This window comes from Harpia harpyja, unplaced genomic scaffold, assembly GCF_026419915.1.
Source record: "Harpia harpyja isolate bHarHar1 unplaced genomic scaffold, bHarHar1 primary haplotype scaffold_39, whole genome shotgun sequence".
In the NCBI taxonomy this organism is placed as follows: domain Eukaryota; kingdom Metazoa; phylum Chordata; class Aves; order Accipitriformes; family Accipitridae; genus Harpia; species Harpia harpyja.
The window spans coordinates 1,835,377-1,854,917 of NW_026293320.1; the positions used below are offsets into that span (position 1 = coordinate 1,835,377).

General features: G+C 56.3%; 1 pseudogene; it reads left to right on the top strand.

Annotated features, from left to right (window-relative positions):
- Positions 1-2,316: 2,316 nt before the first annotated feature.
- Positions 2,317-19,334, top strand: LOC128138356 (antigen WC1.1-like; annotated as a pseudogene).
- Positions 19,335-19,541: the final 207 nt, after the last annotated feature.

A 19,541-nucleotide genomic window follows, 5' to 3' on the forward strand; every position in this document is an offset into this window, starting at 1 on the left:
GGCCTCCCTACCCGCGCGAGTGGAGTACATCTGGCCAACTTACCCGCACGGGAGGTGTACACCTAGCCTCCCTACCTGCTCATTTTGGGTAGACCTGGTCTCCCTACCTGCGCAGGCGGGGTAGACCTGGCGTACCTACCTGCGCGGGGGGGGTAGACCTGGCCTCCCTGCTGGCGCAGGCTGGGTAGACCTGGCCTCACTACGGGCACGGGAGAGGTAGACTTGGCCTCCCTACCCGAGCGGGGGGGTAGACCTGGTCTCCCTACCCACGTGGGCGGGGTAGACCTGGCCTGCCTACCCGTTTGGTTCTGGTAGACCTGGCCTCACTGCCGGCACGGCAGAGGTAGATCTGGCCTCCATACCCACGCGGGTGGGGTAGATCTGGCGTCCCTGCCCGTGTGGGCAAGGTAGACTTGGCCTCCCTACCCATGTGGGCGGGGTAGACATGGCCTCCCTACTCGCGCCGACGGGGTAGACCTGGCCTACTTACCCTCTCAGGTGGGGTAGACCTGGCCTTCCTACCGGCGCGGGCAGGGTAAACATGGCCTCCTTGTCCGCGCAGGCTGTGTAGACCTGCCCTTCCTGCCCGCGCGGGCGGGATAGACCTGGCCTCCGTACCCGCGTGGGCGGGGTAGACCTGGCCTCACTACCGGCACAGGAGGGGTAGACCTGGCTTCCCTACCCACGCAGGCGAGGTAGACCTGGCCCTTCTGTTGGCGCCGTCGGTGTAGGCCTGGCCTCCATATCTGCGCAGGTGGTGTAGACCTGCCCTCCCCACCCACGCAGGCGGGGTAGACCTAGCCTCCCGGTCTGCGCCATTGGGGTAGACGTGGCCTCCATGCCTGTGCCGGCGGGGTAGAGCTGGCCTCCATACCCGCGCGTGCAGGATAGAGCTGGCCTCCCTGCCGACGCGGGCGAGGTAGACCTGTCCTCCATATCTGTGAGGGCGGGGTAGACCTGGCCTCCATTTCGGCACCAGCGGGCTGGATCTGGCCTCCCTGCCGGCGCCAGCGGGGTAGACAAGCCTCCCTACCCGCGCGAGAGTGGTAAACCTGGCCTCCCTACCCGTGCCGGCGGGGTAGACCTGCCCTCCCTGACGATGCAGGTTGGGTAGACCAGGATGTAGAAGACCTCGGCTGGACCGAGTGGCCTGGGGAGGATATTGACCTTGACAAGATTGCAGTGTTCCCGTGAGAGAATAAGAAAGAACAATAAGCATGTTTTGGAAACTAAGTTTAAGGAATGTGTTGACTGTTTGCAGATGTTATAAGGAACCTGAAAAAACCACCCAATGAGGCATGAGAAAAACAACTTCTGACAACGTTTTGACAAATAAGGGACAGACATATGTACAAGGTAACAAGTGTAATGGGTATAAATTTGCTGGCTTGTAGTAATAAAAAAACCTTCTTTGCTTGTACTATAAGAATGCGTACTTGTCGTTTGTCCGTCTCGACCGTGACAGGAACCTCCACTTCTTGCAAAGCCTCCATCTCCTGCCTCTGCCTCAGGGACGGTAGGTTTTAGGCCCACCAGTCTATCTCCCTCTCACACTCCCTGATACTCCTCAACCTTTCCACTTCCTCCTTCAGCTCTACCACCAGGCTGTGCAGATCATCCACCTGGTCACACCTCACACAAGAGCTGTCCCCGCTGCCCTCCGTCATCAGTGACAGACTCAGGCACTCCCTGCAGCCAGAGACCTGGACAGCTGCACGTTTACATGGGAGCTCTGTCTGCGTCACCAATTTTTTCCTAACAATGGCTTTCACCCAAGTGGCAACCATACCTGGGTCTCCCTCTTGGCCGATGCCCACCGCTTGAGTAGCCTTCTCGAGCTGGGAAGGGGTGGGGGCTACACCCTACCTGCATGCCCTGCCTGTGCGAACTGCAGTGCCACGCCCTTTCTGACACACCACGCCCTGTTTGCCCGCCCTGTCCGCCACGCTTCTGGTCGCTGGCGCTCCTCAGGGCCATTTAAATCTCCCGTGGTTCCCCCTGGCAACACCCATGCCGTGTCAGACACGCTCAGGAGAGCTGCCGGCTCTCGACAGGTCCCTCAGCTCTTCATCGGTGCTTCTGGGCCTCGGGAACCTCCCAGTCCTCCTCAATCTAGCACTTAGCTGCCGACTTAAAGTTGCCTCTGGTGGCCTCACCGCTGACTGAATGCTGCTGACGGTTACGCCGGTATCCTGTGAACCGGCCTGGGAGGCCCCACATCCCAGCCCAGCCCAGCAGGATGGCCATGCAGGGTTACTGGGGAAGACTCTGAGCTTTCCTCGGTGCTGCAAGACACAGGCAACGCCATCTGCCAACATGGAAAAGCAGGACAAAATGCCAACTTCAGAAGAGTATGTGCATGGGGGCAATACGGAAAAGACCCAAAGAGGATCTCAGAAAAGACCATGTGGACGAGAGGAACTAGCCAGTGAGCCCAGGAACTGCAAAGTGGCTTTTGAGGTTCCAAGCAGAGAGATAGGATGGTAGTGGGGAACTCCCTTTCCCCATGGGTTTGTGGGGGATCTCACAGCTACCTGTAAGACCACTGTGGGGTGCACACTGATGCTATATACAGTTCCTTGTCCTTAGGTTGATAACCTGATCGAATGTTTCAAACAGCTCTGGCTGACTGAGAGAGGGGAGAGGTCAGGAGTGTGCTGGCACTTGTGCAGGTCCACCTGAGCCACACCAGCCAAAGCCAGTCTGCTGTGTGTACGTCCTGTCAAAGGATGGGGAAGGGGGTGGTGATAGTGGATGTAAATGTATTGAATCCTGTAGGACCTCAGCAGGGTGTAAACGGGAGGGAACAAGGTGTGAAGATTGTACTGGGTCTGGCTGGGATGGCGTTAGTTTTCTTGTTAGCAGCCCCTATGGTGCCGAGCTTTGCCTTGGTGGTCAAAAGAGTGTTGACAGATAACACACTGACATTGTAGCTACTGCTGAGCAGCGCTTGCACAGCATCAAGGCCTTCTCTGTTGCTCACTCTGCCCCAACAGCGAGGAGGCTGGGGGTGGCACGAGGCTGGGAGGGGACAAAGTCAGGACAGCTGACCCCAACAGACCAAGGCGATATTCCACACCATATGATGTCATAGTCAGCAATAGAACTAGGGGAGTGCTGGGCATTCTTCAAAATAGAAGTAATCCACTTATTAAACTGTCTTTATCTCAACCCATGAGATTTTTTTTTCTCACTTTTGTCCTTTTGTTTTCCTCCGCCATCTTACCGATGGGGAGTGAGGAAGTGACTGGGTGGGGGCTGCCACATGGGGTCACCCCACCAGACAAGCACATAAAAAATAGGTTGGTATGTGCTTGTGAGGTCACTGGTGCCCGAGTAGATCATAGGCTGGGAGCTGGCACGTGGCTTGTGTAAGTGGTTGTGAGATTACTGATACCTGAGTAGCTGATAGGCCAAGAGTAGGGGCGTGGCTTGTGTCAGAGCTTACAAGGTCACTTGTGCTTTTGCATCTCACAGGCAAGCAGATAGCAAGTAGGTGGCTATGTGGTGGCCAGCTCACTGGTGCCTGAGTAGCTGCTAGGCAAGAGGGAGTGTTGTGGTGTAACCCCGGCCAGCATCTAAGCACCACGCAGCTGCTCACTCACCCCCCCTCCTCACCCAGTGGTTTGGGGGAGAAAATCGGGAAAAGAAGTAAAACTCGTGGGTTGAGATAAGAATGGATTAATAGAACAGAAAAGAAGAAACTAATGATGATAATGATAACACCAATAAAATGACAGCAGTAATAATAAAAGGATTGGAATATACAAATGATGCACAGTGCAATTGCTCACTACCTGCTGATTCCCCCAGCAGCGATCTCCCTGCCCCCACTCCCCCCAGTTTATATACTAAAGGTGACGTCACATGGTATGGAATACCTCATTGGCCAGTTTGGGTCAGGTGCCCCGGCTGTGTCCCATCCCAACTTCTTGTGCCCCTCCAGCTTTCTCACTGGTTGGGCATGAGAAGCTGAAAAATCCTTGACTTGAGACTAAACATTACTTAGCAACAACTGAAAACATCAGTGTTATCAACATTCTTCTCATACTGAACTCAAAACATAGCACTGTACCAGCTACTAGAAAGACAATTAACTCTATCCCAGCTGAAAGCAGGACAGGGAGACACATGGCTTGGGTATGTACTTGTGTTGTCACTCTGGGCTGAAGGGCTGATAGGCCAGGACCAGGTGCATGGCTCTTATAGGTTCTTGCAAGTTCACCGGAGGCAGACTACTGCAACAGCAAGTACCTGGCAAATGGGTGTACCCATACGTGTGAGGTCACTGGTGCCTGAGTAGCTGATAGGGCAGGAGCTGGCCCATGGCTTGTGTCTGTGCTGATGAGGTTACTCCTACTTGAGTAGCTCATAGGCCTGGAGTAGGCCAATGGCACGTGTAGGTGCTTCTAATGTCACTGCTGCCTGAGTAGCTGATAGGGCAGGAGCAGGCCCCTGTTTTGTGCCGGTGGTTTTGATGTCATTGATGTCTGAATAGCCAATAGGCATGGAGCAGGCCCATGTCAGATGCAGATACTATGACGTCACCTGTGGCTGAGTAGCAGATAGGCTAGGAGTATGCACATGGCTGTGTATGGATGAACTTGTGATGTCACTGATGCCTGGAGAGCTGATAGGCCCCATTTGGATGGATGATGTTGGCTGTAATGGCACTGAGTCTGCCCTGTCTGACTGCAAACACAGCGGATGGGGTGAACATAACTGTTTTCACACTCGCGATGCTGGAGTGATATGTTCAGGTAAGGGGACAGCCTGCTGCCTACCTCTGGGTCTGGGATGGGGGAAGCAACCTTGGCTCTGCCCTCAGGGAGCAACAAGTGGACACCGGAGTAGGGCCAAGTGATGCTGGTCTAATTGCCAGGCTGGGACTGTCATCGCTGATGTCCCCAGTCCTTGGGGAGGGCCCAGAGGGATCCTACCCCAGGGTGATCTGACCCTGCCAGAGTGTCTCAGTCACTCTCAGTCAGTGCCTTGGGCTGCAGATCACTCCTCCATCCCTTCCCTGGTGTGTCCATTGGGCTTTATCGATCTCCACCCATTCTGCCAGTTTGCAGCCAACAATGCTGAGGGTCCCCATGCTGGAAACACCCAGGGACACTTGCTCGGCACTCCAAACCTTGGAAGAACGGCATGAGATGGCTGATCCTCCTGGGCCATTCCCCTTCACAGGCATGAGTACCTCACCTGAATCAAATGGGCTTTTCAGAGAGGATGAGTGCTGGGCCCTGGGGAATGGAGCAGGGTGGCCACAAAGCCCTTCGCTGCCTGTGCCCAGGGCTCGGCTGTGTGGACCAGCATTTGTGAGGCTTAGGAGCTTGGCAGCTGCTTGACTCTGGCTGCTTCCTCCTGCACCACCGCATGCACAGGCTGGTACTGAGATGTCCCTGGGGCTGTGAATAGTCCTGTGGGGACACAGCCCCATGCAGGCAGCACTGACCAGCTGCCCAAGCCCTCCTGCCTGCCCATGGTTCCCCGTGCTGCCCCATGAAACAGGGTCTGTTCCAGCACTTACTGGCTCTCATCTGTGCCTGCTGTTCTCTGAGAGCTGGCATGGGCCCAGTGGGAGTCTCCTGCCCCTCTGTCAGCCATCCATCTGGGTTGTGGACACCTCCAGTCCGAGCATTGTGTCCCTGGCTGAGGACACCCTCCCCCCGAGCAGACATCAGAGGGATCTGCACAGGCACCAGGCATGATAGCAGCTGCACCATTTCTGTGCTCTGTGACATCTTCTGCCTAAAATGAACCTTCCAACACCCCAGGAACACCCCTGGGATCAGGGGGTGCTTCTGGTTGCATCAGGGTGATGTTCCTGCCCAGCCCAAAGCTCTGCAGGGGCTGAGCAGGCTGCAGCAGTCATTATCATCTGGGCCAGTTCTCCTGGATCCAAAGTGCTCACACTATGGCAGTGCTGGAGGGACCACGCCAGCCTGCTCAGGGAACCTTGTGTGCAGCAGTTTGTCTGAGCAGTACCTGTGACTGTGAGTCTGCGACAGACACATACCCTCGAGTGCTCTGATGGTGTAGAGATGGGGTGCGTGGGGGTCTGGATGTGCCTGTGTCACAAACACCCTCCCAAAAACTTCCTCTGGGGTGTGCAATGGGCAGTTTGGTCATGGCTTGCTTGGAGGTGATGCAGGACGTGGGCATTTAACTGCCAGAGGGCTCTGGGAACTCCCAGTTGTTTTGGGTTTTTTTCCAGGATTTGTCCGGCTGGTGGAAGGGAAGAGCCGCTGCTCAGGACGTGTGGAGATCCATGACGGGGACCAGTGGAAAACTGTCTGTGATTCACATTTTAGTCCAAAAGCTGCTGACGTGGTCTGCAGGGAGTTGCAGTGTGGTGTGGCCCTGCCTGTCGCTGGGCCAGCTCACTTTGGAGAAGGGGTCAGTCCCATCTGGGATGGAGAGCTGCAGTGTGTGGGGAATGAATCCTACCTCATCTCCTGCTGCAGAGGGTCCTCCAGGGACCAGCCCTGCACCCACGTGACCAGCGCTGTTGTCACCTGCACACGTAAGGACTCAGGGAGGTGTTGAACACCGGGGCTGTGCCAGGGGTTGGGGAACAGAGCAAGGGCCGTGCTGGGCCAGGTGTGAGGACAGGAGGGATGATGGCAATGTCTGCAGCATGAAAATAGTGCAGAAGGAGAAGAAAGGCATGCTGTCTCTCTGGCCTCTCTGCCAGCTACTGAGGGTACACGAGCACCAATCCACCCTCTCTCCTCCTCCTCTGTCCCCAGAATACACAGGGTTCAGGCTGGTGAATGGCAGCACAGCATGTGCAGGGACGGTAGAGGTCCAGGTGCTGGGGACCTGGGGGACCCTCTGTGCCTCCCGCTGGGATCTGTCGGATGCCCACGTTCTCTGTCGTCAACTCAACTGTGGGTTTGCTGAGTCCATTCCTGGAGGAGAGCATTTTGGGAGAGAGACTGGCCCTGTCTGGAGGGACTCATTCCACTGTGACGGGACAGAAGCCCACCTGGGACAGTGCCCAGTGATCACCCTGGGGGCCTCACCATGCTCCCACGGGAACAACGCTGCTGTCGTTTGCTCAGGTGAGTGCTGGAAAAGTGCTGCATTAACTCCATTTGCCCTTTGTGTGTGACGTGGCCACCCAAAACAGGGATCCCATGGCAGTGCAAAGCTGAATTTCTCCCTGGAGAAACCCTGGCTTCCCCAGGAGCCATCTGGAGGGCTTTGCCTGCTCAGAGAGACCGCTCTACTTTGGGAGAGCTGAGGGCTGAATGGAGGCAGGCATCTGCCCCCAGGGCGGTGGCTTAGGCCCCAGCACCACCACCAGGCCTGGGCTCCTCCGTTCTCCTACTGTGGGACAAGCCCGGAACAGGGCTGCAGGGCTGTGCTCCATCTCTCTGGCTGCAGACAACTGCATCCCATCCCCAGAGAGAGCTCGGCAGAGCCTCATCCCACCACCCAGACAGCAGGTGCTGGGTGCCCCCAGCAGCAGCAGACCTGGGTGTGAGCTGCAGAGAGGGCCCGGGTCTTGCCCTCGCTTCTCATCAGCAAAAGGCTTAATCTTGTCGTGTTTGGTCAGAAAATCCCCCCTCGCCCTGCTCCCTGAAGGTTGCCATGCTCCCCGGTGCCACCAATGGTTGTGGCATCTCTGCTCTCCCCAGGCTCAGCCGGCTTTGCATCCCTGCGGCTGGCGGGTGGAGGGAGCCGGTGCGATGGACGAGTGGAGATCTTCCAGAATGGGACGTGGGGCAGAGTCCTGGATGACCAGTGGGACGTGCAGGAGGCCAGCGTGGTGTGCTGGCAGCTGCGGTGTGGAGAGGCAGAGAAAGCCTACAACCCCCCAAAGCCTGAGAGAGGGATGGGTCCCGTGGGGCTGCGAGGGGTCCGGTGCGCAGGGCACGAGGCCAACCTGGCCCTCTGCAACACCTCCCTGCCCTAGAGTTCACCGGTGGCAGGGATTGTGGAGGACGTGGGAGTCATTTGCTGGGGTGAGAGACGCTGCATGGGCCCCCCAGGTGATGGGGTAGGTGGGCAGCCGGCCCCTGACAGCAACTGGGGTTTCTGCCCACTACAGGGAGCCGGAGGGTCCGGCTGGTGAACGGGTCCGGGCGCTGCGCTGGGAGAGTGGAGATCTACTACCAGGGCATCTGGGGGACTGTCTGTGACGATGGCTGGGACCTGTCTGATGCCGCCGTCGTTTGCCACCAGCTGGGCTGTGGAGGGGCAGTGGAGGCAGCCAGCTCCCCTCGGTTTGGGACAGGCTCCGGGCAGATCTGGCTGGATGGCGTGAACTGCTCCGGGGCCGAAGCTGCTCTCTGGGACTGCCCTGCCAGGCCCTGGGGGCAGCACGACTGTGGGCACAAAGAGGATGCGGGAGTCATCTGCTCAGGTCTGTGGTGGGAGCTGTAGTGGGAGCCTGGCTTTCGCGGAGGCCAGGATAGAAGGAGAGATGGGCATGGCCAAGGCTGTCCCTGGCTGCCTGTGAGCTCCTGCCCGAGCATGTCCTGTGGACACCCATGCAAAGGTACCCTCAGTCCCACTGCGGGTCCCTGGGGAGCTCAGTCGTCCCCGAGGGTCAGCAGGAAGGGCAGGGTGTCTGTCCATCAGGGACTTCGCTCTGCCCTTGGGTGCAAGGCAGATGTACCGTCCATGGCCCTACCCCGCTGCGGGCCTGGGGGGTGCAGAGGTGTCCTGGCTCCCACAGCCCGAGACCAGCCTGTTCCCCCTTGGTGCCTTTCCTCCCAGAGTTCGTGGCCCTGAGGCTGGAGAACAGTGATGGCTGCTCCGGGCGCCTGCAGGTTTTCTACAACGGGACGTGGGGCAGCATTTGCTCCAACTCCATGACTCTCGACACAGTGTCGCTGGCATGCAAGGAGCTGGGCTGCGGGGATGGAGGATCCCTGGAAACACAGCTGCCTTATGGAAGGGTGTCTGGCCCTACGTGGCTGGATAACATGCAGTGTGGGGAGAAAACCAGCTCCTTCTGGCAGTGTCCCTCTGCTCCCTGGAACCCACGGTCATGTGAAGACCTGAGAGAGGAGATCCACATCACCTGCAATGGTAACTCTGAGCCACCTGGGCACCCCAGTGTCACCCCAGCTCCTGTTCCCTGCTGGGTATGGCTAAATGCAGAGAAAGAGCTTGGAGGGGCTTTTTGTTTCCATGTCAGTCCCTTCTGCTAGTGGTGGCAGAAAAGCGATCACAGCCACACACGTCCAGCAGCAGTTGCCACCCAGGTTACCAACAGCGCCTGGGGGAGGCAGAGGCATCTCCAGGTGAGGTCTCAGAAGAGACCAGACAGGGTTCAGAAGAGCCTCCCCTCCATAGACATGCTCCTGCTGCTGTGTTAAACAGGGACCTTTTGGGGCTGAGCAGTCGGGGTCCCCTCACAGTCCTGTGCGTGTCCCCTCAATGACCAGGGTTCAGTTGCTGCCGTGATCGAGATGGCAGAGGGAGGCACAAGCAGAGCTCAGTCCTGCTCTGTTCTGCATGACCTCCCGAACCAGCCCTTTCACCACAGTGTTTCCTTCTTCAGGGAGACGCCCAGAAATGCCCTCGATCCCGCTGGCCCCGTGCCCCAACTCCACGACGTGCACAGGTAGGGAGCTGCTCCTCCGTGTAAGCTTCTTTTCTGGCAGGGCTCTGCCTGCTGTCCCAGTGCCATGGGAGGTCTTTGCCTTCTCCAGACAGGGAGAAGATTCGTGCCGTGGGAGGTGAGGACGGGTGCTCGGGCAGAGTGGAGGTGTGGCACCGTGGCTCTTGGGGGACGGTGTGCGACGACTCCTGGGACATGCGGGATGCTGAGGTGGCGTGCAGGCAGCTGGGCTGTGGCCCCGCGGTGTCTGCCTTGCATGAGGCTGCGTTTGGGATGGGGACGGGCCCCATCTGGCTGGAGCAGGTGGAGTGCCGTGGGACAGAGCCATCTCTGCAGGACTGCTGGGCCCGGCCTGGGGATGGCGGTGCTTGCCGGCATAAGGAAGATGCTGCCATGAACTGCTCAGGTGAGTGGCAGGGCTGGGACCTCTTGCTCGGGTATTGGCAGGGAGCTGGGGAAGGCCTTTTGCCCCATTGGTCCTGGCATGGCCCCTGACCTCCCAAGAGCGAGAATGTTCCTGCGGAGCGCAGGAGCCTGGTGCCAAGTGGGGAGCAGCCTCGGTGGAACTGGACATCTTCTGGCCATTGCCCGTGGGGCCCTGCAGCCCCAGGGTTATCCCCTGGGCTGCCTGTGCCATCCTGCAAGCCACCCGGAGCAGAGGCACTGAGCCCTATCCCGACCTCTCTTTCTAGCAGCACAGGAGGGGCAATTTGGGTGGGATGGGTCAGGGACATCCATAGACACACAGACGGTGTGTTGGGGAGGAGGCTCCCCGGTACCCACACACCCACCCTCTCAGCCCAGCTCTCCTTTTCCTCCTCTGCAGCTACACCCAGGACAGCAGCATCCCCACCCCGAGCAGGTAACTTGTCTTCCCCCTGGGGCTGGGTATCCCCAGGGCAAGGCTGTGACCCACAGCTGGGTGGAAGGGGCTCCTTGCTGGGGTGTGAAACTCCCAGGAGAAGGCACTGTTCTGGTGGTGAGGGGGTAGGGAAGGTTGTCATTTACTCATCAGGGTAGAAGCTTCTCCATTGCTCATCCCTGGGGCCCTCCACCCCCTGCTGCCTTGTGTGATGGGGGTCAGGAATGGTGCTTTTTCCACCTCACCCAGGCCTGGTGCTGGCCTTCCCATATTCTTGCCCACACAGATTCCCGCCGGGGCCGTCTGAGTGGCAGTGGGAGAGTCTCAGTGCCTGTCATCATCTGCATCATCCTGGGGGCCCTTCTCTGCCTGCTCCTGGCCCTCCTGGCTGGGCAAGCACTAAGCAGCAGGGCTGGGCGCAGAGGTTGGTCTTTCCACAGCGCTCCCAGGGGGAGATAGATACCTCCTGGAAGGGCTGCAGGGTGTCAGTGAGGGGCACAGGCAGAGCTGGGGGGATGAGACCGTGTGCTGCCACCTCTCATGCACCATCCCATTGAGTGCCTGGCCATGGAGCACCAGCAGCAAGGGGTGGAAAGAGCCCAGAGCTGGGGGAGGTAGCAATGGGGCGAGGAGAGAAATGGCACAGTGGTACTGGGGGAGATGTGAGCAGAAGGGAGATGGCCAAAGCTGGCAGTGCTCTGGGTAGTGCTGGGGGGGGCTCTGGGACAAGGCAGATGAGGGAGGAGTGCAGGGCAGCAGGGTCCATCTCTGTGGTGTCAGGCCCCCAGGCTGTCCCCTCTGCCCAGCCCTGCCCACCCCCGGCTACTCTAGACCCGTGGGGCAGATGGGGGAAAGCTCCAGGTGGAGGAAACATGGGAGCTGCTCCAGGGTCAGACAAGGGGTGCATGACCCAGGGGCCAGAGGGGCATGAGCGCTGTCTCCAATGGGATGATGCGAGGGTGACGCTGCCCCAGATAATCTCCACAGCGATGTTGCCCTCACTGGGGACGTGGCAGCTGGGCCTGGACAGTGCAGTGGGGCTGTGCCGTCGGGCCAGTCCTGGGCTGGCCCAAGAAACAGGTTTGGGGCAGTGCAGTGTGATCCCATTGCCCCTCTGCCAGCCCAACCTCTGTCCCCAGGCTCCAGGAGTGCTCAGGAGCCCTTCCCTGAGGCCCTGTACGAGGAGATCGGTTACAGCCCAGTGTGGGAGAAGCAGGCGAGGTTTCCTCGCTCAGGTGGGTGTGGGTCCTCCCTGGAGGCACATGTGCAGGACCCTTTCCCCTGGCCCCAACCCCGGGCTGATTCCCTGAAGCCCCCCAGCCCATGGTCCTTGTGACACTGGGGCCATGTGGTCTGTGGGGAGACCATCCAGGTCCTGGGCCTGGAAGGGGAGCTTTCTCCCCATCAGCTTTGCCTGTCCTAGCTGGACAGCCCCTCTCTTCCTGCCCCTGCACCCCAAGTGACACCCGCGGAGTGAGGGAAGGGGCTGTCCTAGGGCAGCTCTGGGAGCACCTTTGAGACAGGGTTTGCCCCAGGGAGGCAGGGTGATTTCCCAGCCCTCCTCCCCATGCAGCCCCAGCTCTGGGGGTCCCCCTTCCCCAGCAGCACTGACCATGAGCCAGGTCAGTGGGGCTCACTTCATAATAGCCACTGTGCATCTCTGCAGGCTCCTATTCAGAGGAGTCCCTGACCCAGCTGCAGCCCTACCCTGGGGTCAGCGAGGAGGAGGATGGTCTGGGATCAGCACCAGGTAACAGAGGCAAGAAGGAGTTGATCTCCCTGAAGACCTGTGATGGACAGAGGTGTCTCTCAGTGTCACCGCTGGAGATGGGGAGGACATGGGGCGTCTCCTGTGGTCCTGCCAATAGTCATGTCTCAGCCCTGTGTCCCTGTGCATCTTCCCTCTGCTCTGCAGGACGTATCTTCTCACTGTCACCAGCTCCCGTCTCTTTTCAGATGTTCTTGTCCCACCTGCAGGTGACCCAGCAGATGGTTATGATGATGCCAGGGAGGTTTCTGATCCAGCGGAGGATGTTGCCCTTGGACAGGGAGAGAGGGAAATGCCCAGGGAGCCAGAGGAGGGAGCAGAGCCCAGGGATGCACCTGGAGGTGAGAGGGAAATTTAGCACTGCTGGTTCCTGGGGTGCCATCCCTGGTGCCACCCAAGTCACTGCCGTCCTGAGACCCCAGCCTCCTGGGAAGGGGGAACCTGTCCCAGGAGTTTTCCTTGGAGGGACTAAGGGTAGGAGAAGGAGCAGGGAGGAAGATGATGTACAGACCCCATGGGCCGAACTGCATTGTCCTGCCTTGCTGCTTGCAGGGGCCAGCCTGCGCTCCTGGAGAAGTGCTGGGGTCCCTGGAGCTGAGGGAGACACGTGGCCCCTGTCCTTGGGGATCATGGGCTATGATGATGCTGAAGAGGTGTCTCTGGCACATCCCCCTGAGGACACAACGGCTGTGACACCGGAGCTCAGTGCACAACAGTCCCAAAGCCCCAGGCCATGAGAGCCCATCCCTGCTGTGCAGCTGGGAGCAGCCAGGAGGGAGAAGAGGTCTGTGGAGCTGGGAGAGCCGTGAGCACCAGGGAACCATGTCCGTGTCTCATGCCCCATTTTGGTTGTGGGTGTTATGGTCAGGGGAGCAGCCGAGGCACCATCTCCTGGCCCTCACTGCCTGTGGACAGACCTGTGACTCCCTGATACTACCAACACAGGGTGGACAGAGTCACCAAACACCCCAGGAACAAGAGGTGGGCACTGGCCCCACTAGTCCCACCTCTGCAGGGCTGCTCCTGACCTCAGCAGACCCAGGTTGCCTGAGCTGAGGCTCTGTTCAAGCCAGTGGCGATGCTGGAAGGATGGTGGAAGGAAACCTCCAGCTGGGAGTCCCACAGCCCTGCCCGTGCTTGTCCAGCCCAGACAGCCTTACCTGCTGGCACAGAATGCTTCCCATGTGGTATGGGATCTCCACCTGGAGTGGAGACAGGACAATCTCAGCTCCTTAGCCCTGGAAATTCACCAGGGCAGTGTGGCTCTGGTCCCAAAGGACACCTGGGCTGGACCAGCACCCTCACACCACATCTCCCAGTGCAGCCAGAAAGGATTCCTTAGCCGCCTGCTACTGTCTATGCCCTCCCTGAGGTCTCCTCACAGGCACACTCTGCTGCCAAGCATTGCCCCTGGGTGGGGTGGGTCTAGGATGCAGGGCAGTGACCTGGGCTCAGGTCCAGCACAGCTGCCTGCTTCTCCTCCAAGAGGGGACTCAGCAGAGGCAGCACACACAGCCCTCCCACAGCCCCTGGGTGGGCAGGGCAGGCGCACAGGGCCTGGAGAGGAGCAGTGCCCAAGCTCCAGCCCACACCTGCCTGAGGCTGGGCAGTCAGAGCAAAAGCACCACCCCTGGAGATGCCAGGGATTGAACCCAGGACCTCCCACATGCAAAGCGGGCGCTCTTGCACTGAGCTCCATCCCCTTGATGCCTGCCAGCAGGAGAGACATTCTTTTCCCGCGATGTGTCTATGACAAGCACAGCCCTGTTGTCCCCTGGGTGCCCAGGGACCCTCTGCAGAAAACAGCACTTGAACCCTTCTGAGATGGGGGAAGTCGGGACTGCCTCTCTGCTGGGATCTGATCCTGGCACAGGCTGCACTGCAGAGCGCTGCCCTTCAACGTCTCTGCAGGGCAATGGGACGGGAGGAGGCTCTTGCTGCTGGCACTACTCCCATGTTGTGGCCAACTCCGGGGTGGGCTGATGGAGCGGAGAAAACCCCTGGGCCTCCTCTGCCACCCAGGGCAACACCCCTCTGTGACACATCTGTCCCCAACTCCACAGCAGGAGCAGTGCAACAGGGTGAGGGAAATGCCCTCCCTGGGGTGAGGTGTCCTCAGGCTGTTATGGCATCCCAGAGCATGTGGTGGAGAGAACATGGGGGCAGAAATCTTACACCCCCTCCTCCAGGCACTGGGCCTCCCCCTGCACCCTCTGTCCCCCAGCATCCCTGGAGGTGAGCTGAACAGCGAGCTTCCATCTGCCTGGGGTTGAGGGAGTGGGCTGGTCTCAGGGACCTTCCCACTCCTTCAGCACTGAGGACTGTCCTGACAGCAAAACAGTGCCCTGGGACAGCCCTGCCTGGGGTGTCTGCGGCAGAGTGGGTGATTGTCCTGGTTTCGGCTGGGATAGAGTTAATTGTCTTCCTAGTAGCTGGTACAGTGCTATGTTTTGAGTTAGGTATGAGAAGAATGTTGATAACACTGATGTTTTCAGTTGTTGCTCAGTAATGTTTAGTCTCAAGTCAAGGATTTTTCAGCTTCTCATGCCCAGCCAGCAAGAAGGCTGGAGGGGCACAAGAATTTAGGAGGGGACACAGCCAGGGCAGCTGACCCAAAGTAGCCAACGGGGTATTCCATACCATGTGACGTCATGTCTAGTATATAAACTGGGGGGAGTGGGGGTGGAGGGATCACCACTCGGGAACTAATGGGGCATCAGTCAGCAAGTGGTGAGCAATTGAATTTTGCATCATTTGTACATTCCAATCCTTTCAATATTACTGTTGTCATTTAATTAGTGTTATCTTTATCATTATTAGCTTCTGGCTGCACTTAGACATCAGATACTTGTCACCACTGTGAGTTCTGACCTCATTGGCAGAGTTTCTCACACCCCTCACTGAGAAGGGTAGGGTGTCGGGGAGATGGGAGCACGCTTCAGTTTCCCAGATGCCAGGACAGTGCCCAAACCATCCTTCCTTTTGCCTCTGGTGTCCCATTTCCTGAGATGTAAAGCTGGTGGACCTTCTGTTGATAATCATGTTGAAAGGCATCAATAATCCTTCAAGCATTTGTGTGAGTTGCCTAAGGGTATCAGCATTTAAAAAAAAACCAGTTTAATCTGCCTAAATATAAATATCTGCAACACAGGAGTCCGCATCTGTGGTTGCCATTCCAGGCAGTGCCAATTATGTAGGTGTTGGCACTATAAAGCATGATAGCCCATCTGCAAGTACATATCTAAGTGGTTCAGGTGAAGGGTGGTCTTGCAAAAGTCACCTTTTTTCTCCAGAGGTGGCATGGACACTGCCGGTTTCCCTCTCCAGAGAGTGGCAGAGGCTGGATCCCTTTCTCATGACAGACTCCTTGCCAGAAAGACACAACCTCGAGGGTAACTCATCAGGTTTTTATATCAGTTCACTCAGCATCCATTTGTGGATGATTTTGGTGCTTTTCTGTGTCTACTCTTTCTGCACAGACAATCATAAAAAGACAACCATTTCATACGAGGTGGTCATAAAGGCCGTGCTATGGCCAAGAAAGCTCACCATGAGCTCTGGAGGGAGCGAGGAAGTTTAGAGTAAGTGCCAGGAAGAACCAAGAAGCTCAAGACCTCTTCTGAAGAGTGAGAGGCCCTGAGCAGCAGTGATTGGTCACGTGTAGGTCTGGGAGAGAGGGTCGGGGGATGTCAGGGAGAAACAAGGGGATGGCAGATGGCTTTAGCAAATCCTTACAGTCATGTCTGAGCCCAGAAATGGAAAGAGTTGATGTCTTTGTGTCGAGGAGGAAGAAGAGGATTGTCCTGGGAAGATGGCAGGAAGGAAGGCTCTTCCTGTGCAAACAGGGATGATGATAGAGACTTTTCCATCTGCTGTGCATGGCTCAGCCTGGGAGAAGGGCAATGCCCACGGCTGGGGGTGAATGTGCTCAGTAATGCCCCATGAGCTGACACGATCTCTTTTCTTCCTTCACTCCCCACACTTGGACGGCCCTCAGGAAAACATCCCTGAGCCTGGAGAATGCACAGACCTCCTGGGCTGATGTCCCATCACTGCAGGGGAAGAGGAAGGGTTTCTGAGACACAAAAGCATGCAGGGAGAGAGTGGTGTGTGTGTGTGTTAAAGGCAGGAGGATGATGTGAAACAGCGTGGAGTGGGAGGGTGTCATGCTGTAGTGAAATAGGCTGAGTTTTGATTTTGAGGTGGCAGAAGGAGGAGGATGTGCAGATTACTGCTGGGATGTGGAGAAAAATAGAAGATTCAAGTGAGCCTGGGGGCTGGGACATCTTGGCTGATTGAGGAGCATTAGCAGGGCTTTGGAAGAAGCTGCACAGGTTATCAAGAATGCACAGCCTTTGGCAAAACCTCAGAAAACTGCAGCTTTGTGTTTGAAGAAATAGTGAGTGAGGACAGAAAGTCATCCATAAAGCTTGGGACATCATGGGGTCAGAGCGAGGTGAGGAAGCAGGAGTGGTGTTTAAAATCTGCAGAGAAAGACCCACAGGCATAGAACAGTGTAGGACAGGCATAGAACAGTTTAGGTCAGGCTGTGGTGGGGATGACCCTTTTGTGGGGTCAGGGATCCCCCAGCAGAAGTGAAATCCTTGTCCGTTTGCTTATGGCTGCTATCTCTTCCACTGCAGCCCCTGAGAGGACACCAGTTCCTTACAACCCCAGCACTGTGTTGCCTCCTCACCCACCCTCCATAGAACCCAGGAGGAGTCCTATCGCTGTCCTGCACTCGGCATCATCACACACCCCCACATCTCACTGCTCCCTGGAAGAGTCCTGAGCATGCTATGAGGGAAAGGATCCCCATTCCTAGGGTATGGGGGTCAGCGCTTGAACATCCTGCTTGATGAAACACATCAAGGCCATTCACAGCTGTCTGCACGGTTGATTTTCAACCTGTAACCAGTGCCTCTGCGTCCCTGCTTCACCAGCCCCCAGGGACAGTCACCTTGTCATCTCCTTCCCTCCATGATCGCTTCACTATGGCCCTCAGTGGGACTAAATAACACCTTCAGAAACTTGGAGACGTGCTGCTGACTTGCACTTCTCCAGAGGCCAGTGAAATCTTCTTTTAGTATCTGCAGGTCGGGAACTTGGCACCAGAATGCTCATTAACATGCCAAATGCCCTAACAAGCCAAGCCTCTGGGCATAACTTTCCTTCCTTCCTCACTTCTTACGTGGTTAGTTTGAGGCGTTTCTGGAGTGCAGTCCAAGTGAAAAGTTTTCAGTACTAAATATCAGTAAGAAACAATTTCATCTTTTTCTGCTTCTTATTTTTCTGCTTACACATTAAGGGATACCAGCAAACTCCAACTGATACTGACCCTCAGCATCTCCTAATGGACTCTGAATATGCAGAGAAGCCAAGACCCTGTATGTCAGACACTCTATGGGCAGTCTTTGTCCCTGCCTCCAACCCCACCACTTCTCTCATCAGCCACCTGGGACTTACACACCTTTGTTCAATTCTGAGCTTTCTCCACAGTCAGTAGCTGCATGTTTCAGCCCATTGACACCAGTTGCCACTGGCTTCACTTGGAGAACAAGCTGTACACAGAGACAGAAGGATCTTTCTTAATTGCCAAAACCCAAAACCAAAGGAAGGCATGGTTCAATAAAAAATAAACCACCCTCCTCTGCTGTATATTAAGTCCACTTTACCTCCTCTGAAGTCCACTTTCCACAGTGGATCGTCTTAGAGCAATAGAAAACACATTTTTGTGTCAAACACAGATCCCAAGAACCCCAAAAGACCTCCCTGCCCCAGGCTCTGTCTGTCCATATTCACTCACAGCGAGTCACACGCTGAAGTCAGCAGCTCCCTCCTTTCACAGAAGGAAGCAAAGACATAAACTGAACAAAATGCTCACATTTGAAAAGCCAAATCTGCATTAAACCCAACATATCTGGGTTACAGGAGCATCTTCAAGTAGACTCTGCAGCACCTAGACCCACTTATTTCTCATTCTTCTCCAGCACTGGACACGTTGAGTGCAATTGTCCAGGCTTGCCTTTCTACTCAAGGGAGAAAAATCAGTTGTGTCAACTGAGATGCTTTGGCCTACCCTGCCTGTCCACCAGCTCCTGCTCCAGAAAGGCTCCTGAGAGCCCTGGGTCACATTTCCCAGTGCCATGTGGGGTCTTCAGCTACCCCTGGGAATCTTGGAGGCTGTGGCCATCTCTATGTGGGCAAATACATCAACCTCTGAAAGAAGATGTTAGGTAGAATTTGAAACATATACAGAAAAGACCTCGGTGTAGTAAGTGTGCAAGAAGTCTTCATTTCCAGAACTTTGATACTGGTCTGTAAAGTCTCCTTCTTCTTTTTTTTCATAGGACATGGACAGGGATTAGCAAGCTGATGAAATTTTCTCTCCCTCTATGTAAATACACATTTATACTTTTGGTCCCTTTTGACTGGTAGCATTTGAGTTTGCCCAAGTAGCCCCTGATTTCATTCCTACCAACTGTTGCTTCTTTTCCTCTAGAGTCCTGCCTTGAGGCACCAAGGCCCGGGAGACCTTGCTGGTGATAACTGAGTCAAAGAGCACACAAAATCTGTCAGATCTACCTATATCTACTCATCTGCAGTGATCACATATTGTCTTTGCTTTTTCTTTAACTGTCCCTGAAGTAATAACAGCTCATTATGGTGCCCTTGAATTTACTTTCAAGTTTCAACTCAGTTTTGATAGAGGTCATTTCCATGCTTGGAGGATGCTGTCCTTGAAGAGCACTGTATGAAGCCCTGCTGTCTTTCAATTCTGAATGACCGTGAGACCCCCCTAAAACTCCCCAGAATAGGCCAAAGTCTGGTCCTTTAATGTCCGGCATCTGCAGTCTCCTATTTTGCTTTCTCACTCCCCTCGGGAGCTGGGACCTCACTCTTTCATTTTCATGACAGAAAAGGCTTACACTGACCTTCAGTTCCCTGGCCAGCTCTGCCTTGCTGGCAAGTATCAGATCCGAGTTTGCATTACCCTTGTTGGCCCATCTGGCAGCTGTGTGAAGATGTTCGCCCAAGACACTCCAGAAACGGCGTGGACTGTTTGCATGCTGCTGTGTTCCCCTTCCAGAAAATTCCAGGGTCGTCCAAGTCCCCAGTGAGGCCCAGGCTTCTACATCCAGACACTTCCTTGGGGTGCTTAGAAAAGACTGTGCCCACTTCCTCACCCTGACTGTGGGTTCCTCAACTCCAACCACAATGTCACCTTTACTGGCCCCTCCTCTGACCCTCACTCACAAGGGCTGACCCAACTTCTCCCTGGCCCCTATAAGGAGCTCCATACATCCAAGCAACTTCTTCACTTTGAG